This window comes from Rhipicephalus sanguineus, chromosome 2, assembly GCF_013339695.2.
Source record: "Rhipicephalus sanguineus isolate Rsan-2018 chromosome 2, BIME_Rsan_1.4, whole genome shotgun sequence".
Taxonomy (NCBI): Eukaryota; Metazoa; Arthropoda; class Arachnida; order Ixodida; family Ixodidae; genus Rhipicephalus; species Rhipicephalus sanguineus.
Genome location: NC_051177.1, coordinates 115,298,316 through 115,310,346, shown reverse-complemented (window position 1 = coordinate 115,310,346; position 12,031 = coordinate 115,298,316). Strand labels below are relative to the sequence as shown.

Sequence of the window (12,031 nt, the reverse complement as noted above, 5' to 3'; positions counted from 1 at the left end):
GACATCTTGTTCAACATTCTATTTGGCTGCCAAGAGAATGCCTTGTAATCAGAGGCTCGGAATAGAAGCCAGCATGTGAAAGCTCTCAGCATGTGTTCTGCACAGCACTGTTTTGCCCCAAGCTTCTAAATTCATGTTTTGTTTATGGTACCACTCATGCAGAATTTGCCTTGCTGCGCATTACTATCGTCTAATCTCATTTGTCGTAAAGTGTAAAATAAGTGAAACCTCGGGATACGATCACGCTGATACGAATTTCGGGGTGATACGAATTTTTCGTTGGTCCCGGCCAAGGCCCATTAGCCTGCAATGCAATGGAGTACGGTTGTTGCGAACCAATTTTCACCCAGTGACGTTTGATACGAATGTATGCTAACCGCACAGGTACGAAGAGGTGCTGTTGGTGCTGTCCTGGAAGATGCACCAAGCACGTGCGAGCGCGGGAACGCAAGCGTGGGCATGCGCGCCGCACCACCAAATTGTCAGAATCACGGTATCAGAAAACACTTTTCTTACGGTCAGAATAAACCCTCAGAGACGCGTCACGGCCTCCGAGATTGTGTGCCCGAATCTTTGAAGCTCTTAAGTGCCTCCGTGTGCCTTCGCATTTAGATTACAGAGGATATTAGTGCCATGCTTCTTTTTCTAATGCGTCGATGCGGGCTCCTGTCGTTGTACTGTGTTTACACGTGCGTGCCTCATGTATCAGACATCCTATGAAAGGTGGACGAGGACCAAAAGAAGACCAGGACGGTCTTTGCGAAGGAGTCATGCCTCACAGTGTCAACATGCACTACCGTTGATTTCGCACTTGTGCGGGCATGGCCGTAAATATCCCAAAAACATCCCCAACACCTCCACGATAACAAAATCATAACACAAGACCGTGGTTCTGTAATTTTGTGGCCTTGATCCATGGCGTCAAAGCGCTTCTTTCGTTACTTTTACTGCAGTACTCCGGTGTCATGAAAAAAAAAAACATACTAAAATTTTAAAGGGGCTATTGCTGTCGCGGGTCACAACGCACCTGGTTCATTAATTAAATATGCGCGTATGGGCCATATATTTATCAGTACTGGTATGATTGCCGACATCTAAAAACTTAACTGACAATCGTTCGGGGTTCTTGCGGACATTGCTGTGGCCCTGAAAAACAATAAATGAAAATGTACGCCAGCTTTCTTTTGTCGCATGCTAATTTTTCATGCTTTCTGCTGATACGAATTTTGGATGATACGAATATTTTTGGTAGTCCCCGTGAGATTCGTATCACTGAGGTTTCACTGTAGTAGTGGGGCATGCTCATGCATAAATATCGTTCCTCTCCTGAACTTTTGGAATGGGTATCAACAGAAGAGTGTCTGAAGATATTTCACCACCATAGAAAGGAGATGAGATTTGTCTCGTTTCTGTCTTGTCTCCCTTCTATCGAGGCTACATGTCTTGTGTATTTCAGTTGAGGGGTGATTCTACAAGAGATCAAACATGCATGTCCAGTCGATATTTTTGTTTTGTCTGGTTTTTTTATGTTATGCGGGCACATTGAAAGCGCATGGAACCGAAAATTTTATTTCCAAAAAACGCTCCCAGCGCGGCAAAAAAATATTTGAAAGCGGCGCGCGGCGTCCTGTTTTTCCTCACTGCAATATTTTTAAATTTTACGGCCGAATTTAACGCGAACTATAAATTCTGTGTCGAAAACTTTTTCTGTTGATTTTAATACACATTACTGTGAATTACATCCATGCTTTCTTTATGCCGTCCTCAAAAGGAGAAAAATGTGAAAAAATAACAGGGCCCAAATCAAAAAAGTTTGCCAAGTTTGATGTGCCTTGGTGCCTTTTCTATTTCACACAGAAACTTCAAAACAGTGTCAAATACACAAAAAAGCCTTTGCAACATTTCTGCTGTAGATCGTTTTCCTACAGGCAGCGCAAAAGAAGAAAAAAATAGTTAAAAGAAGCAACTTTTTTCTAAAAAGCTCGTCTTCAAAAAAAATAAAATAATAAAAAACTCCGGTCTCAATTCTGACGACAATTTTTTATCGAAAAGCACTTATGTCAATGAAAACGCGGTTTTAATATCATATGCCCTCATTTGCATTATTCAGGAGATATAACAGGCCAAAATGACCCTTGCTGTGTGTGCTCACTTCAGTGCGATTTATGGTAGCTTGCATTGTGCGTAAATCTAGTTTTAATTGTTTTGCTGCAGCAAAACTTTGCTCTGGTGACTTGTCGTCAAGAAAAATGTGTTCTCAGATTTTATTTGTGTCTAGCATGTGCAAAAGTGCTAAAGGGCTAATGCCTACGCAGTTTGCAGCCTACAACCTGAACTTACTCTGCCATTATTCGCTAATCAGGAGCACGCAAGACACCGTGAGCACATGGTTTAGGTAACTTTGCCAAAACTCGCCTTGCACACCAAACAAAGCATCTGTATGCAGCGGCAGGCCAGCTTAATCTGTAACTAAATGCCACAATCCGGCCATAGGTCGACAAAAATATTGGAACTCACTCCGACTCACTTAAAAAATATATTTTGCACTGAGAGCTCACTCGGATTCAGACTCACCGAAATTTTCCTCAGCCAGACTCACTCGGACTCAGACTACTAAACTTTTTCTCAACTGGACTCACTCGGACTCAAACTCACCAACATTTTGCTCAGCCGGACTCACTCAGTCAGACTCACGGCTTGAACTGAGTCTGAGTGAGTCGACTCATGAGTTCGCTGGTGTAAAGTTAGCTTTTCCAATCATGGTGTAAATGCTCTTTAACGCCAATATCTCACATAATCGGTGCTCTACAATACACCTTTTGATCTTATACCTTCAAATAGTAGTTATGAGTGGTTGCAATCCAGTAAGGACGTTTTTATGAAATGTGCGACTCACACGAGATATTTCTATCAAGAACTTCCCATGCAAGAGTTTGCGGGAGGAGGTAATGGAACCCTCCCTTAGCACCACCGCCCCCACTCACACCTCTTATCAATAAACATTGTGGTGGAGCATGAGCGCTAGTGCGTTGAGGCACGTGTGAATAGATTTGAGTATAAATGTAAGCCGGTGTAAGGCTGATAGTAATGCCGATAGGTGAGTAGATAAGTCCATTGGTCGGCAATGAAGGGTGGAGCTCGCTCAGACTCGCTCAATAAATATATGTTGCGCTTAGGGCTCACTCGGACTCAAACTCACTAAAGTTTCCCTCAACCGGACTCACTTGGACTCAAACTCACCAACGTATTGCTGAGCCGGACTCACCCAGACTCAGACTCACGGCTTGATCTGAGTCTGAGTGAGTCGACTCATGAGTGAGTTTGCCGACCTATACAATCAGCAGGCGCACTGTTATTGAGGTGCTTTCTCACTGCCTGCTTGCTTCCCTTTCATTACGTGCATTGTACACTCTAACCATCTTCCCCATTCAACGCACACTGTGCTAAACAGCATGCGTAAAAAGTTATCTCAGTCATTTCTGAGTCGTTAATTTCGCTTCCCGCTATCATGTTTTCGGCGTCGCAGGTAACGTCTTCCTGTATCATCTTAACCTTTACCTCAGCATTTTAGCAGCCAGAAAATGTGCGGTGCGGCACGATTAAGCCATAAGTGGCCGAAGCTGCCCATTTTATGATGTTTTGTTGGCACTTTACTAAAGTGCTTTCCCACGTTGAGAACAGCAGACGTCACTGGTGGCGCCAGACGGGCATTATCCTTAATTTTGACAAGGAGTCTGGCCCACAAATTAATTATCACACCCCAAAGCATTTAGACATCCTTGGTCATAAAATATGAAACCATGAGTAGTTAAGTGAGCAAATGTGTGCGGCGGTGTTCAGTATAAACGTTTCGACTTGGTCTAGCTGTTCACTACACGGGATGCATGCAGCCCATGGCTAGGTCTGAGTATTCTGTGCCGATTACTTACGCATCCACAAAAAGAAGATTGCCGAGAAAAACATTTTCGTTGCGTCAATTTTCTTTCATTCCTGCTTTTGTTGTTGTCTTCCTCCAGAAGCTACTGCCATAGGGTGAGGATCTTCGCGACACCTGTGAGGTCTGCTAGCATTGCTTTACGCGCCTCAAGGAAAACCTGTCTACATCTATGAGAATTGCGATGAGGTAGTCGAGGCATTTCTTCAGGAAGAAGAAGCGATTGATATCTTCAACAGGTGCGCCCACCTTTCCTCTGATGTCTGTAGCTGAGGTTCTAGGCTGCAAACTACATACGCGTTAGCCCTTCAGAGGATGGCAGCAGCCCATTTTCGCACACGCTAGACACAAATAAAATCTGAGAACACGTTTTTCTTGACAAGCTACCAGAGCAAAGTAGATTTACGCACACAGCAAGGGTCATTTTGGCCCGTTATATCTCGTGAACAAAGCAAATGAGGACATATGATATTAAAACTGTGTTTTCACTGACATAAGCGCTCTTCAATAAAAAATTGTCGTTAAAATTGAGACCGGTGTTTTCTTCATCTTATTTCTTGAAAATGGACCTTTTTTTAAAAAAACTGGCTTCTCTAACTATTTTTTTTCTTTTGCGCTGCCCGTAGGAAAACGATCTCCTATAGAAATGTTGGAAATGTTCTTTTCTACATTTGACATTGTTCTGAAGTTTCTGTGTGAAATAGAAAAGGCGCCAAGACGCATCAAACTTAGCAAACTTTTTTGATTTGGGCTGTGTTTGGCATTTTTTCACATTTTTTTCCTTTTGAGGACAGCATAAAAAAAGCATGGATGTAATTCACAGTAATGCATACCTGCCAAGTCTCCCGGATTACCCGGGAGACTACCAGATTTTGAACGTTTCTCCCGGTTGTACGGGTCATAGGTAAATCTACCGGAAATCCAGTTTTGCCCCGCGCGTCCAATGCTTTGTCTGGCCACAAGAGCAAAGTTGTCTGGCCACGTAGTATAAAGGATTCTTCTTTTTTTTTTAACGATGGTAGAAAGGTTCAACTCAGTTTCATTGCGCATGAAGTAGCTGTGCACTTTGCGCCGCAGTCCAGCACTTAAAAGGGTAGCCGTTACCGATGTCTGTCGAGTCCCCGTCTCAACGGTGCCCCTTATGGTCCCTTGCCCGACGAAATAACTGGTAAGCAAGCGACGACAGGCCTCGCACGCGGAGCGATGTTATCGCATGTGCCCTTCACGCGACGGTGACGGCCGGGTCGTTTCATCTCTGCTTCAACTGCATTTGTCCCTAGCGCTAGCGCGCTTTTACTCGCACGTGAAACAGACGATGCGTAAGCGATGTTCAGCGGCGACCGCAAAATCCCGCTGACAGTGTTCATATAATTGCTATCGCAGTACCCCCCCCCCCCCCCCCCCGTTGAGTAGATCTCCCGGATTCCGTTCCTCCAAACTTGGCAGGTATGGTAATGCATAATAAAACCAACAGAAAAAATTTCAACACAACGTTTATACTGCGCGTTAAATTTGCCCGTGAAATCCAAAAATATTGCGATGAGCTAAAACAGGATGGCCACACGGCCACCTCCAAATAGTTTTTTGGCACGCTGGGAGCGTTTTTTGGAAATAATATTTTCGGTTCCGTGCGCTTTGAATGTGGCCACATAACATATAAAAAACCCAGGCAAAACAAAAATATCGATTGGACAGGCATGTTCGATCTCTCGTGGAATCACCCTGAGGTAATTTTTGCATCTCTTTCAATGTAGTTGCACCATCAGTGTCCAAATGTGCCATTTAAAAAAAAAATGCTGCCCAGAATATCCCGTTAACTGGAGTTGTGGTTGTGCTGCCGTGACCTAGCTTAGTGCTCTCTTTACATACAGTATAAACATTCACCTTGAACATTACGGTTGGCTTTAGATGGATTGTGGCAGTTCAGAAAAATAAGTAAAATGAAGGTTGCAAATGCAGAGCTTAACTGCTAAGAAAGAATGCCTGAGTTCGCCTCTTCAAAATGGGAGCTGTTTCTTCTGCAGAAGTTTGGATGTCATGTTTTAAATTCTAAAAACCTCTTCTGCGACCTTGTGCAGGTCGATCTTGGCCCACGACTGTAAATGGAAAACCAAAAGTGGCGGTGGCGGTGTTCTCTGTCAGAGAAACAGCAAAAGTACTATCGCACAACGAAATATTGCACAACTGAAGCATCGCCTGTGCCTCATGCTGCTGTTTCATCAAAGATCAAGGTCATCGCCCTTGGAGGGACTTTATGCATGGCAGCGTGAGTGGCTGAATGGTCTTCTTTTTGTTCTGTCTTAGGCCGAATAATAGTATCCAAGTGCAACCTCGACAAAAAGCGCAATGGTGACAATGACGTCGTCCACTTACAAGTGCACGCCTCAGTTTTTACACAGGAATGTCAGCAGCCTCAACGTCATCCGGAAATCCAGTCTTGCTGCTCAAGCAGAAGGAAGGAAAAAGAGAGACAGGATAGAGAGTGGCCTTTTTTCTTCTTTCTGCTTGTGCAGCAAGACCAGAATTTAGTATGAACCAGCTAATCTGCAAAGAAGTATTGTCTCAACATTATATTTGCACAGTACACATGATGAGGTCTTGCTTATGCTGGCACGTAAGAAATTGGAGCGTTTTACTTCTGTCAGGCAACGGGAAGCTGGGAGGGCGTAAACAAATGGTGCTCCACAGTTTTCATGAATGCAGGAGTGTAACTGTTCATCGACAAGTTCTTTTGGTTTTTTCTACAATAGGAAGTCAGGTCTTCAGGTTTCATGCAAATACGTCTGTAACGGTTCAATAGGGAGGCAACTACTGGCCTTTCACAAGTGTTTGGAAGAACAACATTATGTTCAGGTACTGGGCAATGCATACTCTTTCTGTAAACATTGAAAGAGAGTGCTCCATTATTCCTGTTTACCAATACATTCAAAAAAGGTAGTTCCCAGTCTGCCTCCATCTCCACCATGAACTGAAAGAAATCTACTTGATAGATTAGATGCATTTGGAAGCTTCCAAAGCAGAGCGATTAATCACACACACAAAAAAAGATAATATTCATAGCACACAAAAATAATTGGTTTTGGGCTGAAAGAAGCAATGGAATTATATTCCAGCCACTGCATTGTCAGATTCGTGGTGTGCCTTGGACTTGCACTTAACATGGGCTTTTCGAAACACACGTAGTTATTGCCCAGGGAAAAACTGAGGAGCCTCTTCAAGTCGTGAACATCAATTTGAGACCTTTCTTGTAGGGCTGGATGAGCGTTGAGAGCAGCAGTACGCACTTCAATGGTCATGTCAATGATAATATAAGTAACCAGAACTGTATACTTCCATGCCCACTGACATTGTTGATGTGAAAGTCCACAACTCGCCAATGGGTGACTGTCACAGTGGCTGCAAAATCACGCCCTCACTTCTTTCAGCCCAACAAACAAACATTTCAGCCAAGCATTTTTGTGTGTTATGTACTATCTGCATCAAATGAAACCCGAACAGCGGCAAGCCTTCGCAATGGTATAGTGTGCGCCGTCCAGTTATCACCAGGGACGGGTGCGCGTATGCGCAGTGTGGCCAAACCGGATGCACGCGCCTGTCAATGGTAATGACAGGACGGCGCGCACTGTACCATTGTGAAGGCTTGCCGCTGTTTGGTTTTCATTTGACGCAGATAGTACATTATTGTTTTTGCCTGATTAAGTGCGCTGCTCTGAAAGCTTTCACACCCATTTAACTCTTTCCCTGGAGAGTTTTTTTTGGCCAAAATCGATACAAAAATACCCATATTTTTTATTTGGCCGGTTGATTCTAAGTGTCTTGAAACAACTAAAAAAATTATTCAAGGACACTTTATTAGCATTATACATGCGACATATTTTTTGTATGTTATAAAATATGCAGATGATTGACTTCACCGCACTGCACCACGGAAAGCACCCTAACATCTCCAGCCTTCAGTGCAGAAAATGTCTCTTTGAAATTTGAAATGTAAAGCGCAATTGGACTAGCGAGTCCTTGAAAACAAACCTTTAACGTGCTGGTAGGCGTTTGGTTACATCTAACGGCGTCCTCTGTCGACGTATTGAGGCACGATCGTCATCCGAATCCAGCAGTTTAGAGAAACTATGCTGCTTTTTGTAGTCACTGCCGCATTCACAGGAGAACTGCAATTCTTCATTTCACAACACTTCGGCAAACAAGCACTTTTTTTTTTTGAATGGAGCTGTTGCAAGCAAGCACGCACCTCTTGCGCACAGAGGAGGATGCCATTTTCTAATTCTAGTTGCCAGAATCAAGCCCTTCCTTGACTAAAATGCATGTTTTGAGCATGTTTTTAAATTTTTTACTGTGCCATCTGTTGAAGCCAAAGAGAAGACAGCTAATTGAATCAGGGTAGCTTAACTGCGGCGCCTTCAAATGCTTGTTTCAGGGTGGACGAGCCTAGCTCGTCTTTGGTGTGAGCGGTACGGTACAAATTGTGTGGACGAGCTCAGCTCATCTTTGGTAAGGAAAGGGTTAAACCATCGGGTAGATTCCAGTAAATTCACAGTAGAGATGGAGCAGATTAGAAATTAAGATTCTTTTGGATGAGTTGGCAAACAGGAACAACAGAACACTGCATTCCTTCAGTGTTTACAGAAAGGATACACAGGGACTGGTACCTGAGCTTAATGTCTCCTCATCTGTGCATAATGTCTGCATTTGCCAGACGTCAGCAGTTGCCCCTCTTGGACCGTTTACAGTCGCATTTGCACGAAACCTGAAGACCTGACTTCCTAAATGTACAAACCTCAAAAGTACTTTTCGACAAATAGTTCCACTCTTGAGTACATGAAAACTGTGGAACACTGTTTGTCCAAACCCTCCTGGCCTGCCAGTATCCGACAGAAGTAATGCGCTTCTTACATGCCAGGGTAAGTGAGACCTCATGACGCGTACAGTGTAATTATGATGTTGGGGCTGCTAACCTTCCTGCGTACAAACTTGGGCAAGGGCTCATATGGGGAAAAGACAAGCTGCCAAAAGAAGTCCTTACAGGCATTTTCTGCAAGATTCCCTGAGCAGACTGGGCGAGTGTCTACACCAGGGAGACTTACACAGCAGCTGCACCAACTTCATAACAATGTCGATAAGAAAAAGATGACGGAGCACGCAAGAAACAACTGAGCACAATACAGACTGGGTGAATTGTATATAGTACAAGTGGCCAGTAAAGAAAATGGAAGTCATGTTTGTATCTGAAATCCGTTGAGATACAAGTGCTTTTCTGTTGTACTTTCTTCCATTACGATCAATGCAATCGTGTTGCCCTTTTTTGCTGGTGCCCTCGAAGGCTGTGCACATATGAGCTTAGAAGCTCCCATGATTCCAAGTCTCTTCATGGGATTAATTTTAGTGTCAGTTTCACCGGCATTGTTGAACTTGATGCGGTAATCGTGTTTCTCAGAATAATGGTTGAGAGCATCGCGCTCTGAACAACACCCACTTTGGAGGATTGGCTTAAGAAATGGATAGGCTAACAGAAATGGACTTATGTAATTTGTGTGATTGTTGAAAAAAAAGTTAGAATAATCAGTATGAATTAATAATGGTTATTTCAAAATTTAGATCAAAATGAAGGGACAAGGGGGCAGCACTAGAATGAATACAAAGGACAAGAAGACAGGACATGCGCTGTGTCCTGTCTTCTCGTCCTTTGTATTCGTCCTAGCGTTGCCCCCTTGTCCCTTCATTATGAACCCAAACCAACTCACCTACCTATTTGTGATTCTGTTAGATCAGAATCTTGATTCAGTAAAAGATTAATTGAATTTTAACTAAAAGAACCATATTAATCTAATTAATGCTGAAGGGCCTCAAAACCAGCTTCACTATTTTTAACATTTCAAGTAAATGTGTGCTTCGAGTTCAAACTTTTGCAACGATAAACAATGCCAAACATAGCCACGGAATAAAAAACAATCTTGTGCTCCTCTTTGGGCCTTTCGGTATCCCCAGAGTTGGTAGTGACGTGACCAGAAAATTTGGTCATGTCAGCAGCTGAGAGAACCTGTTTGTCTGCCTGCAGGTATGCGTATTCGCTGCTTATCCTTCTCGCACGGTGAGGAGAAATACTTGCCCAGGAGGAGAGATAAGTTAACGAATGGAGTGTAGCGCATGAAAGAGTGAAACGAGGGAGGGCTGCATTTTGATCATCATACGCATGTAACTCCGCTAATAGAGCAGCATTTCAGAAAATTCTCGTGGCCACATGTTCACTGTAGTAAGGCAGAGTGACCGCGACTGGTATGCAGGAAACACGACTCGTGTAAAGGAAGTGAGGAAATTTGAAGTAAAGCACGTTGAAGCAGAATATCTTAGGAAAAAAATTGCTAGTCATGTGATATATACAGCTACACAGGTTATTTCTTGTATGCTATGCGTAAAGAACACTTCCAGGTTTAACAAAATAATTCAAGCATCCTTATCACTTTGTTAGATCGAGTTTTCACTGTAATCACTCAGTTCTTCTGTACCTGTTACATTCATAATATGAAAGTTAGCAAAAGTTAGTTTGCCTAAAATAACCTTCCTCATTCTTGTTTTCAATTGGGAAAAGTTTATTACCTGTTATAGGGAACAGAGTAAGGCACAAGGATGTCTTGTGGGCTAAGCAGGCATATAGATGACTGTCCAATCTAGCATGCAAGAACAACTGATTTATTCTCTCGAGGTGTTTTCTCAAGGAGCCTTAGCAATACACAGGGCCGCAACCAAATGGAGCTGAAAAGCAAGACGATGGCTCCACAAAATATGACACCCCCCGGTCCCCTTAGAGAAAATAATGCAAATGAAAAAAATGTACATGTTTGCTGTTGGGACATACAGAGGTGACGTTCTCAAACAGATGGTTCTGGCACCCACTTGTTTTTAACACACCCTAATTCAACATAAACCAATTTTAAGCTGGGAAAAAATGCAGCATATGCCTCCTATTTTTAAACCAGAAAAGAATGCAGCACACAGAGTTTATGACGTGACATATCCTGATACGTAATATTTATTTTCACCATTCTCACACATGAACTGCATGCTTTTTAAATAAGTCTGCAGCTATCATGCCTCAACTTCACCAATTCAACCTTTGATGCATGCAATATTCAGAATATGAAGGACACATTTCATGATCTGTTGTGGCAAAATTTTATACCTAAAGCTTTTTAAATGAGCTTTCCTATTAAACCAGCACATTACTGTCGCCACTCTTTATACATTACATGGGAACTGTTTGGTCACCAGCTTGTTGATTGCTTTACTGCTTTTGTGAGCGCTACAAACACAGTTTTGGTCGAGTAGTGAATTGTAATGCGTGTGGAATTTTCAGACCTGTTTGCTTGAAGAAATGCTGCACGCTGTAGCTGAGTAACTATGCTACTCATGTTATTTACATTCTGCTTAAATATCAGTGCTTGAAATGTGATAAGCATGTTATATCTGTTAGGGCTCTAACCACTTTTTGCAGGTTGCACAGCCACCTCATAACTGTTCCGTTGGCAATAGATTTCAGTATTTGTGTCCTGTGTGAAAATTTTGTCTAAAATAAAATTCACTTTTGCTTTATTTCAGATGGTTCGAGTTCCACACGGAGAATCCTGAAGCTAATTCTTCCAAGGCAGAGCGGGGCATGCTGAAAGTTATCAGAAGGCCGAAAGAATAAATCGGTGGTTCATCTGCATGTACAACCATCGTCAAGTGTTATCATGTACTGTTTTTTGCAGCTGCATAATATTAAACAGTCCGAGTCTGCCCCAGCAGCCCATATGGGTAACAGATGTTTTGATTAACACTTCTTTTATGATGTCTCTGAAAGTAAGGCAGTATGCATTCAATGAATTCGAATTATTTCATAAACATGGCTTCATGTGGTTGGATAAACCAGTTGCATAAATTGATGTGATATTTCCAGGAATGACAGGTTCCCTGTGAGATTCACACACTAGTTTTCTCACGCAATTGACTAGGTGGCAGTGTAAGGTGTCTAATAGAAATAGTGATAGGAACCACCACAGTTCTCGAAGTGGCTGACACCAACAAACTTTCCATAAGTACCAGTGAAAC

The 12,031-nt window shown here is 42.8% G+C and overlaps 1 long non-coding RNA gene across 1 annotated transcript; it reads left to right on the top strand.

Annotated features, from left to right (window-relative positions):
• Positions 1–3,674: 3,674 nt before the first annotated feature.
• LOC125757209 (uncharacterized) lies at positions 3,675–11,736 on the top strand. Its single transcript, XR_007415146.1, has 3 exons — positions 3,675–4,173; positions 6,013–6,200; positions 11,540–11,736. It is a non-coding gene; the product is annotated as an uncharacterized LOC125757209 (long non-coding RNA).
• The last annotated feature ends 295 nt before the right edge of the window (positions 11,737–12,031 follow it).